Source organism: Chinchilla lanigera, unplaced genomic scaffold (assembly GCF_000276665.1).
Source record: "Chinchilla lanigera isolate Chin_1 unplaced genomic scaffold, ChiLan1.0 scaffold00049, whole genome shotgun sequence".
Lineage (NCBI taxonomy): Eukaryota > Metazoa > Chordata > Mammalia > Rodentia > Chinchillidae > Chinchilla > Chinchilla lanigera.
This window is the reverse complement of record NW_004955450.1, coordinates 16,462,882-16,484,296: the sequence shown is the minus strand read 5'-3', so window position 1 is coordinate 16,484,296 and position 21,415 is coordinate 16,462,882. Positions and strand designations below refer to the sequence as shown.

The following is a 21,415-nucleotide window of genomic DNA, read 5'->3' as shown; positions in this document are numbered from 1 at the left end:
GATATACAAGTGTTTTGGATTATGAGTGGAATGAATTATTTTCACAAACCACTTTACTGTATATTAATTTCCTCCAGATAGTCCTATAGGTTAAATGATTTTCTAATAAGAATTTATCCGGAAAAAAATTTTTTTTCAAATAGACAAATTAATTCAAATTTTTATGAAAGGCAAAGGAACTAAAATGACTAAAATTATTTTTAAAAGAACATACTTTTCATAAATCTATAATCATCAAAACAGTATGGTTTTGGTGAAAACACATATATAGGTCAATGAACTGACCAGAGACACAGTAAACAGACCCACATACTTATGTCACTAAGTTTTTTTTAAAGGTACAAAGCAACTTAATTTTCAAATAAATGATACTGAACTAGATGACTATATTGAAAAATATAAAGCTACATCCATATCTTATATACAAAAATTAAGTCAAAATTGATGATAGATTCATGTGACACCTAAAACTATAAAACCTTTAAGAGAAAATCTTTAGTGACTTGAATTTTCTAGACACAATGCCAAACAAGCATGATCCAGCTAAGGAAAAATTGATAAATTAGACTTCCTCAAAATTAAGAACTTTTTCTCTTTGAAAGACACTGTCAGGGCTGGGATATAGTTCAGTGGCACAAGCACCTGCCTGGCAAGTGCAAGGTCCTGAGTTGGATTCTCAGTACCGAAAAGAAAGACACTGTGAGAAGAATGAAAACACAGGCCACATGTTGGGAGGGCATATTTACAAATCCTATATCTGATAAAAAGCTTGATTTCACAATTATAGAGAACATTCACAAGTTAATAGTAATAATAAAAGAAACATAATAAAAAGTTGTAGGAGGAGATTTGAACAACATTTCACTAACAAGATACACAGGCAATAATAAGCACATAAAAGGCACTCATCATTCGTTGCTTGGAAAATGAAGACCAAAACCAAATGTGATACTATTGCTTCCCCGCTAGCAAGGCTAGCAACAATGGCAAAAATGTAAATAAGAGGTTCTGTTGAGGATGGTGAGAATCTGAGATGTTCATATATTCTTTATAGGAATTTTAGAGACAGTTTGGGGGTTTCTTAAAATGTTAAACCTGTACTTATGTTACTGAACAGTCTCTTCCCTAGATATTTATCTGGATATTTACCCAGGTGAAATGATAACTAATGATCACACAACAGTCTATACACAAATGTTTATAGAAGCTTCCTGTATAAGTGGCAAACTGTGGGATCAAATGTCCTCTAGCTGCTGCAGGAGTCAACCCGCTAACGTACAGACATTCAAAGGAACACTGCTCAGTGAAAAAGAAAGACAATGCCAATGCACCCTGCAACACGGTGGATTTCAGCTGCATTATGCCAACCCCGAATTAAGTGTTAGAAGTTGTGTGATTCTCCTAATACAATATCCTGTAAATGCAAATGAGGACAGGAAACAGATGTAGTTGCCATGAGCCAAGGTTTAGGGGAGGAGTTAATTAGAACAAGGTAGAGGATGTTTGGGTGGAAGAAATGATTGTATATCCAAATTGTGGTATAGTTATCCCATGGTATATATTTGCTTCAAACTTACAGAACTGGGTATTGTAGAGCATTAATTTACTGTGTGTACATTAATTTATCTTACAATAAAATTATTTTGAAAAATCCAACAATTAAGTAGATGACTAGTGAGTAGTGAAATTGGCATTTGAATCCAGTTCTACCTGAATCCAAGGCTTGTACCCTTAACCATCATGGCAAAGATGGTGACCTTCATGTATCACATTCTCAGTCTTTCCCCTTTTAAGAGGCTGTGGAGAGCAACTGGGATGAGGGAAAAGAGAAAAGAAAGAAGAAAGGGAAAAAGTATGTATGTATATGTACACAAGACAGCTAAGATAATTGTACTATTAATTACGATTGGTTTATTGAAAGGAACAGTTAATGTTCAATTGTTCGATCAGTCTTACATGCCTATATCTGATTATCTGAGTAACCAATTTAAAGACAACCATATGAAATACAACAATCATTGTTAATTTCCTACCACCTTGCTTGAAATTCTGTATCATTTTCATTGTTTTTGTGCTGTTTTATCTATGTTTTTGTAAATTTGTTGTTGTTGTCTTCTCCTTAAAATAAAAAAAAAAGATTTAAAAGATGGCTGTGATAAAAGATGGCTGTGATAAGATGGCTGTGGAGCCTGGTTCCCACCTGGTTCCCCCACAGAACAGTGAAGAGCCTGTCAACCCAAGCTCCTGAATGTCTCTGTGGAATAGTGTCCCCACTCAGCTACGTAGGATCAGAAGCAGGTATGGAACATAAACTATTGCACATTAACCCACGGATATTGTGGGGCTATTTGTTATTACAGTGTAACGTAGCCTCATGGTGGTTATGCTTGTGAATGGGCTCAAGTCTGTAAGACTCTCCAGGTTGGCTTCTAGCAGGAGGAGGTGGGTGTGGCTTAGCCTGCTCTTTGCTGCTGCCTCTCTTCTGCTCCTCTCCTTCAAACAGGCTCCTGCTGGCTTTAATTAAGCCTGTGGAGCCTCCACTGGGCTGCCCCTCATGAAAAGAGGTGACCCAGCTCACCAGGGCTGCTCCCGCAGAAGCCAGGCAGGACACGAGGTTCCAAATAAGAAGGCTCCGGAAGATTATGGACTGAAAGCTCTCCAAACCATGAGCTAAATAAACCTTTCCTCCGTAAGTTGTGGGTATCAGGTATCGTGTCCCAGCAACTAGAAAGTCACTGAGATATTGCCACATATGATGCTTCTCCTGGAGCAAAATGGACAAAAAGGTGATATGCTCCTTCTATTGTTCATCCGGTTCATTCCAGAGCCATGAGCCTTGAGACTGCCTTTGCAAAGACTTGATCTCTGGACTGGCAAAGGCGATGAAGGGATTGACAACAGGCCTGAACATGACTATGCATTTGCACAGCACTTGGAGTTTGTAAAGTCCTTTTGTGGTCCCTCCTTGAATAGGGTCTGAGTGAGTCTCCAGTAAGTGGGCAGTAAGCTTGGTCACCAGTGTCCTGGTGTGATGTAGTGGGACATTTAAAATGTGGGATTTAGTGCAATGCAGTATGTCACTGGTGGCAATGCCTTTGCAAGGGGCTGCTGTAGTTCTGTGGGGGACCCTAGTTAGCTCCTGCAAGAGGGGATAAAGAAAGACTGAGCCTGGCCGCTGACTCTCTCTGGCTCTCTGCCCCACTACACGACCTCTTTTGTATGCATGGCTGCCATGGTGATGGAGCAGCTCTGAGGTCCTCACTAGAGCCAAGCAAGTGGGCCACCTAATCTTGGGCCTTCAGCCTCTAAGACTCTGAACTTAATAAACTTAATTTCTTTACATAAAACTCAGCATCGGGTATTTTGTTATAGGAACATGACTAAGACATCACATCCTGTCTCATTTTCCTCTAATTACCTATGAGATCATCAGAACAGGAGTTCACATCCTGTTACAGAGGAGGAGGAGACTCAAGAAAAATTAAATGATTCACCCAAGTCATAGGCACAGAAGATTTAGTTGTGTCTCAGAGTTTTCAAACTATTACATACCTTGGCTCTTTTGTTGAGGTTGAGAGTGTCCTAGTCCATTTTATGCTACTTTAACAGAATACCGAAGACTGGATATTTTGGAATGAAGAGGATTCAATGGCTCACAGTTCTGGGGGCCAAGTCTAAGATCAAGGTGTTGGCATGGTGTACAGGAAAGCCAGTGTCTGCTTCCAAGATGGTGCCTTAAACACACAGAGTCCTCACATAGCAGAGGAGCAGGAGGGCAAAAGGCAAAGGGGTTTGCTTGCCATTTTACCGTGCATTGACCCCTTGCATGAGAGTGGACACTCACGGTCCATCCCTCCCAACACCACCACAAAGGAAACCACACATCAGCGTGAATTTTGGACTGCACCATGACATGCAAAGCATAGCAAGGGCACCGAAGGTAGAGAGGACCCTGAGCCTGCTCCACTATTTCAATCAGGAAAGTTCGATTTTTTTCCTAAAAATCATTAAAATGTCCACTAAAAGCTTAGCGATTGATACTCTGATTTTCCAGATGCATAAACAGAGACCCACAGATGTGAAATGATTTCCCCAAATTTATGTAAGGTAAAGAGGCAGTGGGGGCCAGAACTGTTTCTCTTGCTTCCAGGTCAGTTATGTCTTTGTCATCCAGAACATTTTCCTGGACCCACATGTGGCAGTGGCCTTAGTCCGGCCTCCTCTCAGGCAGCACCACCCATCCCTGCCAGGTCCAAGTAGAATCTCAGAGTACAGGATAGGAGAGAACCCTGTGTTCTAGGAACATGATTTTATATTTCACCAGTGAGGACCTCAACTCCAGGAAGAAGTGACTTTTCCCACATCACACAGCCAGTGAGAGGTGGAGCAGAATGACACAGCGAACGCCCTTGACCGCCAGTCTCCCACCCCTGGTGAGTCCTCCCCGCCGCAGTCTCTCACGGCATCCTTCCCAGCAGCAGTGCTTCGCAGATACTACCAGGTATTTGCTTAACACTCAGTGTAATTAATATTATAATTCATGGAAATATTATACAAATGTTATAACACTTTAGAAATATGATTATATATTGAAATGGAATTATTATATATTATGTTATTTGTTAATATAACATTTATATTGCATTTATTTATAAATATATTGATACAACACATTTATCAGATGATTATAACACATGATATGAGACATAGTATATAATAATATTACATGTCAAGCACTCATAATTCAAAAACCTGAAATCCAAAATTCTCCAAAATCTAAAATTTTGGGTGTCAGGCCGGGGATATAGTTCAGTGGCACAGCACCTGCCTGGCAAGCATGAGGCCCTGAGTTTGATTCCTGGTACCAAACCAAAAAAAAAAAACCTTTGGGTGTCAACATGATGAAAGTGGAAAATGCCATGCCATGAGACTTTGCCTCATGCAGAAAAACATTGAAATATTAAATATGTGAACTTTAGGCTCTCGATGTAAAATATACATGAAACATAAATGAATTATGTTTGAACTTGGGTCCTATCCCAAAGATACCTCATCATCCAAATGCAAATATTTCAAACCTGAAAAATATCTGAAATAAGAAACCCTTTTATTCTAAGCGTTTCAGATAAGGGATGCTGAACTTGTATTACGTTATACAGCAGATAATAAAATATTATTATAGTTAATATTAACTGGCTGATTAATAGTTAATACAGCCCTGTATGCTGTGTGGGACCAAACCTCCAGCAAGATAGAGAAGAAGCCTGAGAAATATAGTTCATCAGTTAGAAGAAAGAAAATTAAATTCAAAATATATTTCTCCAAGTGGTTTTCATTTAAGAACTCCTTAGAACTCTTCCTCATTGGTTCAGAACTCTTTAGAACTCTTCCTCATTGGTTCAGAACTCTTTAGAACTCTTCCTCATTGGTTCAGTACTCTTTAGAACTCTTCCTCATTGGTTTCAGGCTCCTGAGCCAATTGTCAAAACTGAACTGCACAAGCTCCTGACAAACTGTGAAAGTACTTAGTGGTTATCAGCAGGATGCTCTCTCCTGGCCAAACCAAACAGACGCCTGGGCCGGACAGCATGGGTCTAACTGGGAGTTTTGCAAGTGTTCTAGACTTGGAATCTGCCCGAGAGCGTCCAAGGGTTGGGAGGATCAACCAGGGGAGGTTTTTGCCATGCACGTCACCCTGTTTTATGAGCTTCAATTTACTCACCTGCAATAGACTTGAGCAAGGGAGCTGCAATAATTATCCCTCACAATGGGCCTGTGAGAAACAATTAGAGAAACACTGCAAAGTGTTTGCATGAACAGTTCATCTGAAAAACCACTTGAATGGATCTCTGGGGAACAACAAACAGACTTTTACAAGTTCACAGTTACTTAGCTAAGATCAGGTGATGATATTTTATTTCAGGAGAAAGAAAACACTATGTGCTAGCTCAGTTGTTCATGCTTGGGCCAGTAAGGACCTTCCGGGGAAGAGGGAGGTGAGGGCTGCCCCGGGCTGGCCCCGGCCCCCGGAGGAGAGTTCTTCCTCTCTGGTCACACACTAAGAGTACTGTCACCAACGCCACCTCTTTCCCCAGATGGTGGCCTTTCCCAACATCCCCTTCCAGCCACCCTCTCAGCTTTGCCTTCTTCCTGGGTTTTCATTTCCACGGCTTTGTCTTCTTGTAGAAAATTATCAGAGCAAAAAATGCACTGCAGAGAGCTCAGTATTTAGCTTGGACACATGGTAGGAACCGGTTGAAAGCTTCTTCCTCACGCTTCCCAGACTGCTCTTCAGGAATAAGAGGGTCATATTTCCTAGCTGGCAAATGTGTTTTTCTCCCTCAGTTCCTTCCTTCCTATTTTTTTAAAAGTGCCTTCCTGGATTTTTAGTTCTGGAGATAAGGGAACTCATCTGGTAGCTCTCTCTGGAAGGTGGTAGAAATGGCTTTGTCAATCAGAACAGTTTAAAAATGAATATTAATGATGTTCTACCTCAGAAGCCCTCACTCTGTGCTAGACTTGGAAAGGCACACATTTATGCTTCGGGGAAATTAAAACAACTTTTGGGGCCTCAAGTTCCCCTTGAATGACTACACCTTTGAGAGTCATCTGGAAGGACAGAGACGAGCAAATTTGCTCTCTTCAGCCTCGCTCATGCTGTGTTCCCCTCCCCTTGTGATTCTTCAATCACAGGAAGACTCAGAGGAGGGTAGGAGACCTGAGGTACGGCTGGCTACACAGTCACTGCTGTGTTGTTTGAGTTCATCCCTCAACTTCTTTGGGTGCTAAGTTTATTCACAGACAAGCATGAGGCCTTGGGTGAGTTGCTTGCATTTTTAAATCTTGTTTTATGCTTTCAGCAGTGGAATCTTTTCCTCACAATCTTACATAGGACCTATGCTAGGAAACAGACAAAAGTTGAGCTGCCCTGGCTGACTAAGAGTTGGAGGGCTTATTTACCCATACATGTCCAGGACGCCTTGCTGAGGATGGAGGGGCGGGTGGCCCTGGTTCTTCCCAGTTCTAGTGGTCATAGCTCCTGGTTCCAAATGATAATGCAGCCACAGCATCAGCTTCTCTCCCTGTTGCCCTACCAACTCTGCAGCCTTCCCTGTTCCGCAGGAACTGACTGAAACCAGGGTCCCTTGACTCTGGTGGGGCATTATCGAACAACTGGGCCAGCCTATCCCCACAGGGGCCCATGGGGCCTTCCTCCTCAGCCTCCCTGTTTCTGAGGCCCTGACAGATGTGAAGGCTGCCCTGGAACCTGGGAGAAGACCAGGCTGGGGGAGGCTGGTGACCTCACAGGGGAGGAGATCAAAGAAGGCTGAGCTCATCTGACCCAAAGGCCAGGACAGCTGTGAGAAGAGAGGGAGCCCAACTGCTCCAGGCAGGGAGGACAAAGGCTCAGGTCCTCTGAGTTCCAGGTGGTACCTGCTTTCCCTCACTTTTATGGTGGGCAGTTGGAGAGGGAGAGCGAAGAGCGGTAGAATGCCTGCTTGTTTTATTTAACTGATCCCTCATTCTTGTCCATCTCTCCCTCCTCCTCAGACTTTATAGGAATTTTTCGTTATCCAGCACACCCTCTTTCCTGTCAGACTGCTCTTCATTTCTCACATTCCACCCGGGGCCGGCTTCCCAGAGCAGCAGCCCAGTCAACCTGGTGAGATATTAAACTCCCCCCGCCCGGTGAAACCGAGGTGATAACAGTTCTCATGGTATTTTCAATTAAAAATTCTTGAAATGTTTCCAGCACCAGCCAGCCAGAGAGGAGGGTGATAGAGAACAAATGGTGACAAGGAGAGAAAAAAAAAAGCAGGAGAAGGTACTTGGAGGGGCTGGGGCTGGGGCTGGGGGAACACAACTGTGTGGAACCGGAAGTCCCGAGACAGGAACGCCAGACACGGGAACCCGGGAGACCGGAAGTCCAACCACAGGAAACAAGAGACATCCGGAGAGAAGGCGCAGATACAACTGTATTCGATGAGTACGAGGCCTGAGAGAAAAGTAGAATTTAACTGTAGGAAAAGGTAAAGTGTACTTGGGCACTGAGTCAAAGACATACAACAAAGTTAGTGGGCACACACCTAGCATTTGTTAGACAAGTTTTATATAAAGTTTCTTCGTTTTTCCTTTGCCACTCTTTAGCATAGTAACCAGAGGCCCAGGAAGAAGCCACAGAGACCAAAATGTTTATTTATTTATTTTATTTATTTATTTTTTTTTGGTTTTTCTCCGGTACCGGGAACCGAACTCACGACCTTGCGCATGCCAGGCAGGTGCTTTTGCTGCTGAGCTGAATCCCCAGCCCCAGAGACCAAAACGTTTTAAGAAAGGAAGATTCTTTCATCCGTTGGATTTCAAACGACTGGGGAGAATTAGGCCTAGCTTCGGCCCCCAAATCAGGTACTTGGCAAATGTATCTTGTTGAACTCAATGAGTTTACCCATCCTGCTGGGGAGGGCGACCCACAGGCAAAGATAAATACGAGACGATGAGGAAAGACCATTATATAACATTCCCAAACACAACTTCAGAGAGCATGTGGAGGAGAAAATGAGGGCCAGTCAATTCACAAGCCAAAAGAACAAACCGCAAATCTCATAGGCACCCTCTTCTACACAGGGCTGCAGAGGACAGTCCCAGAGATCAAGGGGACCGCTACCACCCAGAAGCAACTTGTATGATTCTCCTGATGAAAGTCACAAATAATTTCCTCTAAAGTGTGTGGGGTCCACCAGCATCCCCTGCCAAATAGGATTCTCCCCAGTGTCTCCTAGCCCAGATAAGATGCCACCATGGCTGAATGTGTGCAGGTTGAAACCTTCTGGAAGGAGGAGGTCTGGAAGCCATCTCCTCTCTCTCTTCTCCTGGCAATCACCTAGCATAGGCCACAGTTCCCTCCCACCCTTCACTTGAGAGTACCACAGTATCTTCCCCATGGCATTTTGCATCCATTCCTACTCACTCTCATCCATTCTTCATCCTCCATTCCCAGGAGGATCTGAAAATGCAAATTCGTTGTGGCATCTCACTGCTTAGAGCTGCCTCCCAGCTTCTCTTGCCTTGACTGGAGTCCAACAGGTTGCATATGGGTACAACATCCTCTGTGATGTTCCTCTCCTGGCAGTTGTCTTCCCTGTTCTATGGAACACTTTCTTTTTTTAAAAACCCCATGAACACACACTTTCTTTTTGCCATATGGATGTAGCACTGTAACCTGTTCCAGAGCTCCTCCTTCCTACAGGACAAGGATTCTCCTTGGACCTGTTGAGAGAGCAGAAATATTAGAGGATAGGGCCATTCAGGCTCCAGGGTTCCTAGATCTTTGTGCTGTTGGAAGTCTGGCATTACTAGCAATTGCAGAATTGGTATAACACAAGGCAATCACATCAGGAAATCAAGGGTCCTTGGAAACTCCCAGTAGTCCCACTATTTCCTTACTTCTAATATCATAACAGCTTTCCCACCGACCAAACATGTGTTACCCTCCAGCTAGTTGCAAGTGATTATTTTCATAAAGGTTCAAGGGAGCTTCCCGGTTGTACTAAGAGGAGAGCTCTGACCCATCAGGCCATCTTTGCCCCTTGGTTGGTGCGATGGTTTAAATATGAAGTGTCTCCCAAAGACTCCTATGTTAACAGGTTGATCCCCAATATAGCAATGTTCAGAAGTGGGGTCTACGGAAGTGACTCAATCGTGAGGGTTCTAACTTCATCAACAGAGGAATCCATTCGTGAATTCACAGCTAAATGGCTGTTAGGAGGTGGGGCTGCATTAGGGAAACTAGGTCACTGGCAGCAGGCCTTTGCAGGTATACCTACCTGGTCCTCAGCTTCTTCCCCTCTGGTTCTTTTTTTTTGTGTGTGTGTGTGGTTTTTCTCCGGTACCGGGAACCGAACTCACGACCTTGCGCTTGCCAGGCAGGCGCTTTTGCCGCTGCCCAGCCCCTCCCCTCTGGTTCTTTCCCTGCCTCTCTGCTTCCTCACATCCATGAGGTGAGCTGCTTTCTTCCACCATGTGTTGCCACCGAGATGATTCTGCCTCACCATAGGTCTAAAAGAATGGAAGCAGTTGACCATTATCTGAAACCATGGAAATGGAGCCAAAATAAATACTTCTTCCTTTAAATAGTTTCTGTCGGGCATTTTTGTCCCAGACATGGAAAGGTGACTGACATGGCCAGGATGTGCAGCTGCACCCTGGGTCTTGGGTGGATGGCCACCTACTCCGAACCTTGCTGTCTTCCCAAGGCCCAGTCCCCATTTCTCAGCAACTTACCCCTCTCAGCTGGAAACCCGAGCCCTGCCCCTGCTTCTCTGCCCCCCGCTTATAATCTGGCAGATGCCAGCGAACTGTTCCTCTGCTTCTTCAGAGGAGCCGTGGGCAACTCTGCCTCAGCATAACCAGCGCTCCTCTTGAATCATCTGGAGGCACATGCCACCGTGTAACTTAAGTTTTCTCTGAGTGTGCCACAGCGTAGTTTATGAAGAAAGTCAATTTTTTTCTGTTTATATGACTCTGGTTTTGTGAGATAACTGGCCTTTTTATGTCTATGTATATTTACCTCCTTCTTAAATTATGTTCATTACAGAGAGCTCCTTATCTTAACCTCCGTTCCCACATAGACAGCGACTCCATCTTTCTGACCCATTTAGGATGGAGGGCTCTACTTCTGTACAGTTTCTCTCTGGAAAGTATGAGAGTCAGTTCCTCTCTCCTCGGGCCTCTGTTTCCTTCAGAACAGAATATTCCTCTCTTCTGGACCCTTTTTCTAGCGGATGCTGCTGTCATCTCAGACTTCCTTAGCAGGCTCTTTCTCTTTCTTTCCCTCCTTGCTCTGTCTTGTTTCAGGTCCTGAAGCCGATGCTGGGGACATCATGCTGCATCAGAATAAACATGGCCCTGCCCTTATAGGATTTACGGTCTGTGCAGGGATGAGGGAAGCAGACAGCGGAGTGTGAGCTCTGGGTATGCAAAGAGCCCCATGCTACAGAGAACCCTGATTGTGGGACGTGGACCTAGAGAGGTCAAAGAAAACTTCTTTGTGCAGTTGGGAGATATATGAGCATTTAAAGCAGGACCACCCATGGAAAGGTTACAGGCACATATTAGAGCTGGAAAGAGGGCTGAAGCAGCCGGATGGTGTGTAGCCTGGATGGCAGAGGGAGCTGAGGAGAGAGGAAGGGAGGCGTGAATCCCCAGGACTCTACAGGCTGTGCTCCAGTTTTGTTCTGATTCTAAGCAGAGGGCAGACGCTGAGGCTGTGCGTGCGGAGAGGATGTGGATGTTGACACGTAAGGGAGTAGAGGCGGGGGCGGGAGGGTGGCATAACCGGCTCTCCTCGAAGAATCTGAGGCTCCATTTCATAGAAGGGTTGGCAGAGCCCAAGGAGAATGGGAGCGGAGCTGGTAGGAGCGCTGCAGTAGCTCATGAAAAGGTGACAGTGCTCACAGAGACAGTGGCAGGGGAATGGAAAGGTGCAAAGTTTTAGAATTTTGGAGCAAAGTCAAAGGGGTTTGTTGAGGTTTCCATAGCTGCTGTCCTGGTAGTCTTTGTTGAGGTTTGGGCAGCAGAGAGTGAGGGGTGTGAGGGTTCCCTGGATTCTGGCCTCTGCCCCTGTGGGAATGGGGACGGGGCGCTGTTCTCCGAGACGGATAGGACTGAGGGAGGGAGGGCACAGGCAAGTTCTACCATGCCCTTCTGTCCAGCCCAGGCCTCCTTGTATAAGTGCACCTTCCACGCAGCACTGCTGTAATTAACTGTCCATCTGGGTAGTCTGTGTTTAGTACACGAATGGTAGGGACAATTATTAGTTCCATGAGGGTGGGACTTGTATTTGTCTTTTTCACCAGGAAATCTGCAGTGCTGGACTTGGCATCCAGTGAATGTTTGCTGAATAAATTAGTGACCATCTGCCTTGCTCCAGCTGCTCCTGGGAAATCACCACTGGAGACAGTCACCATTTCTGTAACCTTCATGCACCCCACACAGAATTTGTGACTAACTTCTCATGCTGGAGCTGAAAAGCACTGGGCTGAGAGTCAAAAGATCTGGGTTGAAGTCCCAGCAGTTATGTGCTGTGCTAGCAAAAGATCTGTAGAAGGCTCTGAAATACTCAGAAATGTGTTTCTCCGTGGAAGCCTGGTCAGTCAAACTCCAACCTGGCAAACTGAACCATGGCAAATATATTTTCAAATATGCTATTTGTCATTTCCTTTTATTTTTAATGGTGAGTGACTTCAGAGTAGATCAGGGATCTCCAAGAAAGGACTCGTTTTCCCCTAAAAGTAAGGCTGCCTCAAAAGAGGCCTCTCAGCTCAGTGAGTCGAGTGAGCAGACGGGCATGGGTGGGTGAGGCCACCGCCCCCGGCTTTCAGCCCTGGGCCCGTCTACCTCTCGTTTCTGTGATGTCGTTGCTGTCCCTTCCCCAGAAGTCAACTCCACCTTCAGTCCCAGCAGCGCCCAAACCACTTTCCCTGAGTCCCAGGGAAAGACAGATCTGCTCTGCTTGCCCATCAGACATGGCAGGGACTTTTTTTTCACTGATTCCATAGCTGCTGTCCTGGTAGTCTTTGCTTCTATCATTAAATACATGGAAATCAGCCCAGCCCTGAAGAGTTCTTCGGGGCGCCAGCCGCTACCCAGTAACTGAGACTGGTTTGCCAAGACCTCCAAGGGGACCGTGGTCCTGTTAGCAGCAACAGGTTCTTTATTTTTTTCTGACTATTTGCTGGGCCTGAGGTGAGCTCTTCCTGCACAGCATCATTCACCTTCCTAACTGCTTTTCTTCTCCCCATTTCACAGTTCAGGCCACTGAGGCACAAAGAGGACTTCTTTGAGCTCTCACCAGTGGCAGTGGCCTTGAGTTAGGTTGGGATCCAGGCAGCGGTGAGTACAGACACCATGACTCTAGATTTCCTCTTGTCCTAAGAGTGCGTTCCTTTCAGCTAACTTCTGCTCCAGCTGGGAGATTTCTCTTCTAGGGTTCATGTTGGGTCTCCAAGTAATGCCCAATTGCAAAGCAGGAGGGTGTGGAGAGGGCTGCTGTGTCCCAGGGAGAGGAAATATTTTGATTTTTGAGTGTAAATGGTGCATACAAGTTCTGCAAATTGTCCTCCAGGGGCTACAGGCTGTGCTTTCAGGAAAAGCTCAAGTGTCTGCTCTGGAGAGACCCAGCCAAGGAGGAGGGGCAGGTGCCCAGCTCCTGCCTGGCTCAGGCAAGCAACCCAGGGCAGAGGCAGCTCGTAGACCATGGCTTCCCAGCTAGAGACCTGATGCAGAAGCCCTGACTCCACAGAGGTAAGCTCCCTTTCACCTCGACATTTATCTCAATTTTAAACAATAAAGATGGAAACCAGAATTTAGGAATTAAATCCCAAAGTGTGTCAAACAGCAAAGCATAGCATACAAAGGATGGATGAATATTTCATAAAGCACCATCTTAAGGCAACAGAAACCCTTCCAAATTAGTGCTTTTAACCCTTATTTAATTGCTTGGATTAAAATCAACATTCAAACAAGCCTGGAACCAATATACTGTTGCTTCTCCTGTTTGTATCAGTCTTACAGCTGTTGCTTTGCTAGGATTAATTTGCCTCCAAGGGGTTTCAACACCATCCTCCCTGGTGTATTTTCAGAGCCCGTAATGTCATGTAATCGGGACCATGTTATTTTTGTCTGAATCTCTGGGAGTGATGTAAGAGGAAAAAGGAAACTAGCTAACTCCCAACCATTTGACCAAAGGTTAAATTAGTCTTGGCCTTTCCCCAGCTGGACAGAATGCTGTTCAAGCATTTATTCCACCCAGCCAGGCAGACTGGAGAGCCTCTTCCCTTTCTATTGAAATGTTTTCCTTGAGATATCTTTCCCCATCTTGCCCCCAATTAATGTGCCAAGACCCCCATCCCTTCCCCACTCTGCCACCTTCCCATCATCCCCTGGGGGTCGGCAGTGCAGGGAGCAGGTGTGAGAGCAGCCATGGCGGTGGAAGGAGAGGCTGAGGTGGAACTGGAGCTGTACTTCCCCGTCGCTTGGAGGACACACGGCTCGGCAACTTGTCAGCAACACGGATGCCACCGTCACCAGGCTCTCAGGACATCCTGATGGCTCTATAGTTTCCACTTAACTGCCAACCAGTATAAGCCACAAAGCCTTCATCCCTTGAGCTGGTGTGCTTGTAAGACACATGCACCTGTGAGCATTTCGCTCATCAAACCTACACTTTCTCCAGGTAAGTACAGGAGGTTCCCTGCGTGTGGGAGAAGGTCCTGAAACACCAGACCTCTGCTGACATGACCCACTCTGTGTTTTAAGTAACTTCAGGGCATCGCTTGTGGCTACTGAATGATGTGCAGGCCCACCCAGACAGCAGTATTTCTGTTTGCATTTGGCATTTTTCTTTCCTCAGCAAGTAGAAATCCATCAGTAGCCTGTAAGGTAAATAGAGCCTCCTAAAACACATCTGTCCAGGAGCAGGGGACACCACGCTACACAGGGTCAGACAGGACTTTGGAGCTGGGAGACCTGTAAAGGCAGCAGCTAACATTCCCCAAGGCTCCACCTAACAAGGCCAAGCACCTCTGTGCATGATTCTTTTAACCAGTGTCAAGATCCCAGGAGGCAGGTCCTTTATGGCCTCCATTTTCAAGGTAGACACCGACGTCTGTAGAGTCTGAACGCAGTCCCAGGGCCTGCTTCCCTAAGATGTGCTGTGGACGGGTCTCTGTTTCTTCCTCTCGGAAGCGGGAAAGATGAAACCTGCCTTTCCACAGGCAGGAGTGGTTGTAAGCATGAAGTAAAATGCAGACGTGGGAAGCTGGGCCGTGGGAAGCAGTGTACCCGTGCTTTGTTGGTATTTTTACAAGCAAGAAGTGATGAGCACAAGGGACCCACGATGTCTCAACTCACTGTGGCCAGATCTCGCGGTCCGTGGGCTCAGAGCCCATGTGGACGTGGTGGTGATGTTTCAGTTCTCGGTAGGCATGGTATAAAAAAGTGGTAGGGACGATACCGGAGGAAAAGGATCTAAGAAAACAAGGGCACTCGATGGCAAGGGGAGAGGAACGGCAGCTACTTTCCTTAGTTCTTTCTGGAAATGAAGTCCAGTGTCTGCTTGGTCGTCTTCGTCCTGCCTGATTCTCACAAATGTGTCTCCCGATAGCTCTGCCCTCCCTGCCCTGGCATCACCTCTCCGCCTTCCTCACAGATGCCCGTGTCAGAGCTCTCGGCCGCCTGCTTCTGGCCTCTTCCCGTTCCAACCTCCTTCTGTCCTGCCAAGAGAAAGTCTACTCTTCAAAGGCAAGTACCGGCATGATTCCACTATTTTTCATGAAAACCCACTCCAGTTTAGTGGGTTAACTGCAGCTGTTTTGGAGACACATTATACAAAATATGCAGACCTCGAGGCCAAAATGACAGACATTTTAATTGTTCCTGTTGACCAATATTCATGGATTTCTATATTCTGTTCTGAATTTTCTCCCATCGACTAGCACATATAATAACCTAAAAATAGCAACAAATTTAATTTTTACTAGTCAGATTACAAATGGGGATTGAATTGTGTGTGGTTAAGAGCAACTGCTGTAAGTTCAGCCAAGTTAAGATGAGTAACTTCCACAGAAACGCTCTCCTTAGAAATGTTTCTTAGGCTTAGCTAGAGTTCCACATGAAACTAATTTGTTTTCTGGGAAGTTACTATCTGAGAACACCTATCAGGTCAGCAGTTCCCAAATATCAATGTGGAATTTAGGGCATGTGGATGTCAGAAGGAGATTTTCAAGAACGATGTCTCAGGCCCTGGCCACAGTAGAGGATCTGGCTGGTGTGTCAGGAAGAGCCTGGGGACCACATATTTTTTAATTTGCAAATTATTTTATTGTAGAAAAAGAAAAACACCAATTCAAAACAATCACTCGGATTGAATGTAGGACTCCCAGCTGGGTAAGGGAAGTTCAGTTTTGGGAATAGTAACTGAATCTTCCGTTTCATCTTCCTTTTGATTTTATGTTCGAGTAGGTTGAGAGAAAGATGTATTTCTGCTTTTTATGTTCTTTGATTTCTTGTTATAAAATGAATTATTTTCAGAGGAAAGACGACCGACTAAGGTACTCTCAGACAAAACAGCTGCTGTTGCAGGAATTCAGGGTTAAGAGGTTTGCAGAAGTGGTGGAGATCTCTTCCAAACCGCAGCAAACCTGAACTGTTTTACCCTTAGCCTGGACATTTACTAAGTCTAGCATCATGGGTCCTTCCAGATGGAAACGAAGCTTAGTGACCCCTGCTTCCAGGCCTGTGTTCGCAGAGGAGGTTCCAATCCCTGGGCACACTGGGTCCTGTCTTCTGCAGCAGAGGTGTCCGTGACAGACATGACTCTTGGAGCCAGATCCTGATGACCCCTCTGTGCAGCGGTCTTCCTCCCTCGACTGTGCAGCTAAACCTGGGACAAGGGGTTGCAGGTCCCAACTGGAGGAAAGGGCTGTGCACATGCTCCCTTCCTCCTGACAGTGAGCACGGCTGCTGTGCCCATCCCCTTTCAGTGTCCCCAGGTCTCCTCCAGTCTGAGCACCGAGCCATTTGAGAAGCAGCTCTTTCCTTTCTTTACACCATGTTCAAGGCTGAGCAGGTCTCCAGGCAGCAGCTCCAGTTCCACCTTTCTCTTCAACAGACACCAAAAACAATGTCTGTGAAGATTTCTTCCCTCTACCAGGTCCCCATCTGTGCTCCAGGAGTCCATCAGCTAAGATGATTTCTTCCTGTGGGGAGAACAGTTTCTTTGTGGTGCGATGAGGAGACCCCTATATACTGTCTCCCTCACTCCTTGTGTAACTCAGCTCATGATAAATAAAAAAATTTATTCTTTTGCTCATGTTTTTTGGAGGTTCCAGACCATCACTGGGTGGACTCTACTTTGGGGCCTCTGGTGGCAGTGCAGGCGGCAGTGGCAGGGAGGACACAGTGGAGGAAATTCTTCACCTCTTCACTGGGAATCTAATGAAGGGGAAGGGGTGAGGTCCCACAGAACGCACCAAGGGGCGCCCCAGTGAACAAGGCACATTTGTCAGCCTGCTCAGGGGGCCCAAGGAGGCTTTTGTGGGTGAGGTCCCAAGGCTGAAGAACACACGTGTTCAGAACAGCAGCAGCAGCAGCAGGCAGCGTGCAGCAGAGCAGACAGCCAGAGTGAGAGCTGCCTGCCTTTACTGTGTGATTCTTACACAAGTTGTTATTGCATGTTTACATTCTTACATAGTGCCGTGACAGCGCACGTGTGTTTACCTATGCTGGGTCACGGCTCCATAACTCTCCCCCTGTGCACCTGCGCTAGACAGCGGGGTCATGTCCTCAGGTGTCCTTAGCCCCCTGAGCTTTGAAGCGGTCTGAGTGGTTCCCCACGGTGTTCCACTAGGTCCCGTGGTCTCTGGAATTTACCACCTCCCAATCATAATGGACCCTGGGGTCCAAAACTTTAACACACAGGCCTTCAACCTCCAAACTCCCTTTCTGTCCTCCCTGCTTCCACCATTCTACTATCCTCCCTTTGTCCTACTCTTTCTCATAACTTACTCTCAGCCCCAGGTGTCTGAAGTTTTGGGTATATGGAAGGCATCCCATGCCATATGTAGAAAGCTAGAGGATTTCTACACATCCCTCTGTTCACCTTTGTATCAAGCACTTTTGTAACATCCTTTTCCACCAGCAGACCTTGCCGCCTGTGTTTATGTTCTGGGAAGCTGTAGTTCTTACTGCTAACTCTGCAAGCACTGTGCTACCAGTCTCTTCGCCATTTCCTTAAGTTGTGACTTGTCCTGCAGCTGCATAAACACAATTTTTCTTCTAGAGTGTCTGTGCACAGTCTTTCTTAGCAATTTCTTTTGTGAAGGCTGCTGCAGTGGGCAGACATTATCCTGGTATTGGAATCTAAGCCATGACAGCAATGTATGGGTTCTCTCTCAGCCCCAAAGAGAACTCATCTAATGAACAAACTTCTAAAAGACTTGTTCTTGTTGGCGGCACTTGATCCCTATTACAAGTATCTTTAGTTTATTTCTTACGGCAAAGACTTTCTAGAAATCTTTTGGCAGTCAGGCATGGTGGTACGTGGCTGTGATTCCAGCACTCTGCAGAGACTGAGGCAGGAGGATTGCCCAGGCTGGACAATTTAGTGAGATGCTGTCTCAAAATAAAAAATAGAAAGGCTGAGGATGTAGTTCAGTGTGAAGGCCTTGGGTTCAGCCCTCAGTAGTGCCAACAAAACAAAACATCTTTAGGCATACAGAGATACACTCCTTGGCATCACTAAGCTCATCAATAAAGTGAGAGACGTGTAAGTAAACCCTGTGAGGCAGTGAGTGCCCGTCCAAGCTGCAAATTCTCAGACACTGAGGAAGGAAGACATGCTACGGACACTCTCCCAGCTGCCTTCAAAAGATGACGGGTGTGTTGAGAACAACAACAGTGTTCAGACGCAGTTGTGAGAACCTGATCACCCCGAGTTCTCCAGGAGGCAGTTGGGAGTCTGAAGCTGCCGAGCAGGGAGCCCACCTCCATCCATCACCTTCAAAGTGGCCAGAGGGGTGCTTTGGGGGAGGGCCAGCTGCACTGGACCAACAGACGTTCCATTTGCATTTCTTTGTTGCACTGTTTGCATTTTGCACTTTACCACTTGCCATACCCAAAGGTAGAAGTTCATTAGAATACTCTCCTGCCAGGCAGGGCAGTCCTTCTCAGAAGAGCACATTCCCTTTTCCCACAGGACTCGCCTCCCACCTCCCAGGTCTTGCTTGGTGGAAGCTCCGGGAGGAACTCTTTCTTCCAGACCTAAGAACTTTCCAGTCTGAAACTCTCTTTGTTTTCAGAGCTTGTTCTTCCCAGGTTACACCTGATCACTCACGCCTGCTCAGACACACCTGTGCCCCACTACAAGGCTTCTCTTGCTTTAACTTTATGCATCAGAGAGTGTTAAATGCTTGACTCTATTCCCATAAACCTGCAGATGGACTGCAAACAAGCAGCAGAGTGTGATAAACCCACACATCTACGCAGACCCGAGCCCGGCATCTGACAGCGCATTTTTGTTCCCAAACTCCTCTGTCTTCAGGAATGAGCACTGGCTCCCATGGAGAGGAGTATTTTCCTTTAATATTTCTATGTCATCTCCAGCTCCTTCTGGACATAGCTGCAGATGGGCCCCCCACGAAGGGGGCTCAGACATAGTTCTTGGGATGTTTGGATGAGTTTTTCAAACTTTTCTTAAAAGATAGCTCAGCTAAGTTTATCAAGTTACAGTTATCTGCCCCCCAAAGCTAGTATTAAGCAGTAAGTTACTTTTAGCCTTTAACGCATCTTGAATAAAGACATTTTTACAAAAGAATGGTAACTCTTTTGTACCATCCTGGATGGATATTCTGTCAATAAGGCAACATATTTAGAAGTGACTCTGTTAAAGAATATTGGAGACATACTTATGCTGTTATTCTACCACGCACATGTTCTCATAAAGTATGCTGGGACCTGCCTTTATTCCAACCCTGCAAAAGCAATATTCCAAACTTTTAAAATTGCTTATTCTAAAAAATTAATATAAAAGTTGACATTTAGCTTACTGGCACATGAAATCCTTTCTACAACCTGTAGGCAAATTCCTTAAACTCTGAATCTCAGCTTCTTCCTCTGTAAGTTTGAGATAATGAACGAGACCTCCCCCACCATGTCTTGGGGGCCAGTGAGATAATATGTGAAAGTGCTTTGAAATACAAGTGTTTGTTGTTAGTGATTTATGTCCTTGGACCACTGGCTGGGAACAAGAGAATCACCAACCCGAGATTGATTTTCTCTCTCCTCCAAAGCAAAATATTCATTTTGAGAGTAAAGCTTTTTATTGGGTTGTCCTTCTCCTGATGAATTCTAGTGAGATGTGTGTAAAGGAAGAGACATTATTAGCCTTTTGCAGAAATGAAGCATGGCATTGCTATTTTTATTCATTGCAGAACTTGACTTGGTATGATTAGAGCACTAAGACTTGGGAACCAGAGCCTAGACTTGGGATCTAAAGCTCACCAGCTGTGCCACTTGGACAAGGCATCGGGCTCTCTGGCCTTAGTTTCCTCATCATTTGCAGGACAGTAGGCTAAACGGAGACCTTCCCAGTTCCAGAATGGAACGAGTTTGCTGCCCTGTGGTTACGTTACTAGAGGCTCCCACACTCCATGCACTCGGCTGTCACCATGTCTCAGCTCGTGTTTCTCACAACTCTCCTTGGAAAATACTATCACATTCACATGAAGGATGGGAAAATTAAGGCAAAGAGGGAGGCGATGGCTTGGGTAAGGCCACAGAGGAAATGGGCAGCAGCGCAGTGCACCCAGCAGCCTGGCCTCAGAGCCAAAAGTTCTAGCCCTGGCTCATGCTGAGGCAAGCTGTGTGTGTGAGTGTGTGTGTGTGTGTGTGTGTGTGTGTTCCTGCACGCACGTGCACACTCATTTGTCCACTTAACTTACCCGTTTAAACTAGTCCATGTTTAAACTAGTCCTTATAGAAGATGTCCTTATAAGGGATCGCAACTTCCAGCGTGCAGTAAAGTGTTCTTGGGTCCCCTCACTCCCCTGCCACGCCATTCCCTGGAAGCAACCACAGTCACCCGGCGTGAAACTCTCCAAGTCGTCCTCCACACGTTTACCGTGATGTCTGTGCTCTGTGAATACAGACCGTGTGTCTGTGTACATTTGTGGCCTACATGGTATCTTACTTTATGTATTTTTTCTGCACCAAGCTTTCTTCACTTAACAGTATGTTTAAAAACATTTCCTCTTTCTGTGCCATGTGGAAAGAAGCAAGTGTAGCTTTTCCTATGGTAGAGCTGCACAGAACTGTATTTAGCTGTCTCTCTGTTTCTCTCTGTCTCTCTGTCTCTCTGTCTCTCTGTCTCTCTCTCTCTCCTTGCTTTTGCTGCCTTCCACCAACTGTTGCCCCTCTGCCATGTGCCACCCTGCCTTGCAGCCATCCAGTTATGGACTGAAACCTCCACAAACTGTGAGCTAAGTAAACCTTTTCCCCTTTAAAAAAAAAAAAAAAAAAGAATTGTATTTAATCAGCATGGATGGCATCTCATGATTGTGACCTTGCATGGCTGTGGTTTCCAGTAAGGATGAGACTCCTCTTACTAACATATGCTAACCGACCCTTTATATGCATTTTTCTGTGAATTGCCCCTTTACGTTCTTGGTTGAGGTTCATGTTAGGTTGTCTTCACTGACTGCTGGGAGCTCTTTATTGCAGACACTGATTGTTTGTCTGTTACGCAAGTTCAGGGATTTTTTCCTAGTCTGCTGTGTGTGTACTTTTAGAAATACCGTTACTGTGCGCCGGGCTGTGCCGTGCGCTGTCAGCCATCCCCATAGCACTGCACCCCACATAC

The 21,415-nt window shown here is 45.8% G+C and overlaps 1 long non-coding RNA gene across 1 annotated transcript; it reads left to right on the top strand.

Moving 5' to 3' along the window:
* The first annotated feature begins 13,131 nt into the window (after window positions 1-13,131).
* On the top strand, window positions 13,132-15,294 carry LOC102018672. Its single transcript, XR_001235843.1, has 3 exons — window positions 13,132-13,302; window positions 13,955-14,233; window positions 15,209-15,294. It is a non-coding gene; the product is annotated as an uncharacterized LOC102018672 (long non-coding RNA).
* Window positions 15,295-21,415: the final 6,121 nt, after the last annotated feature.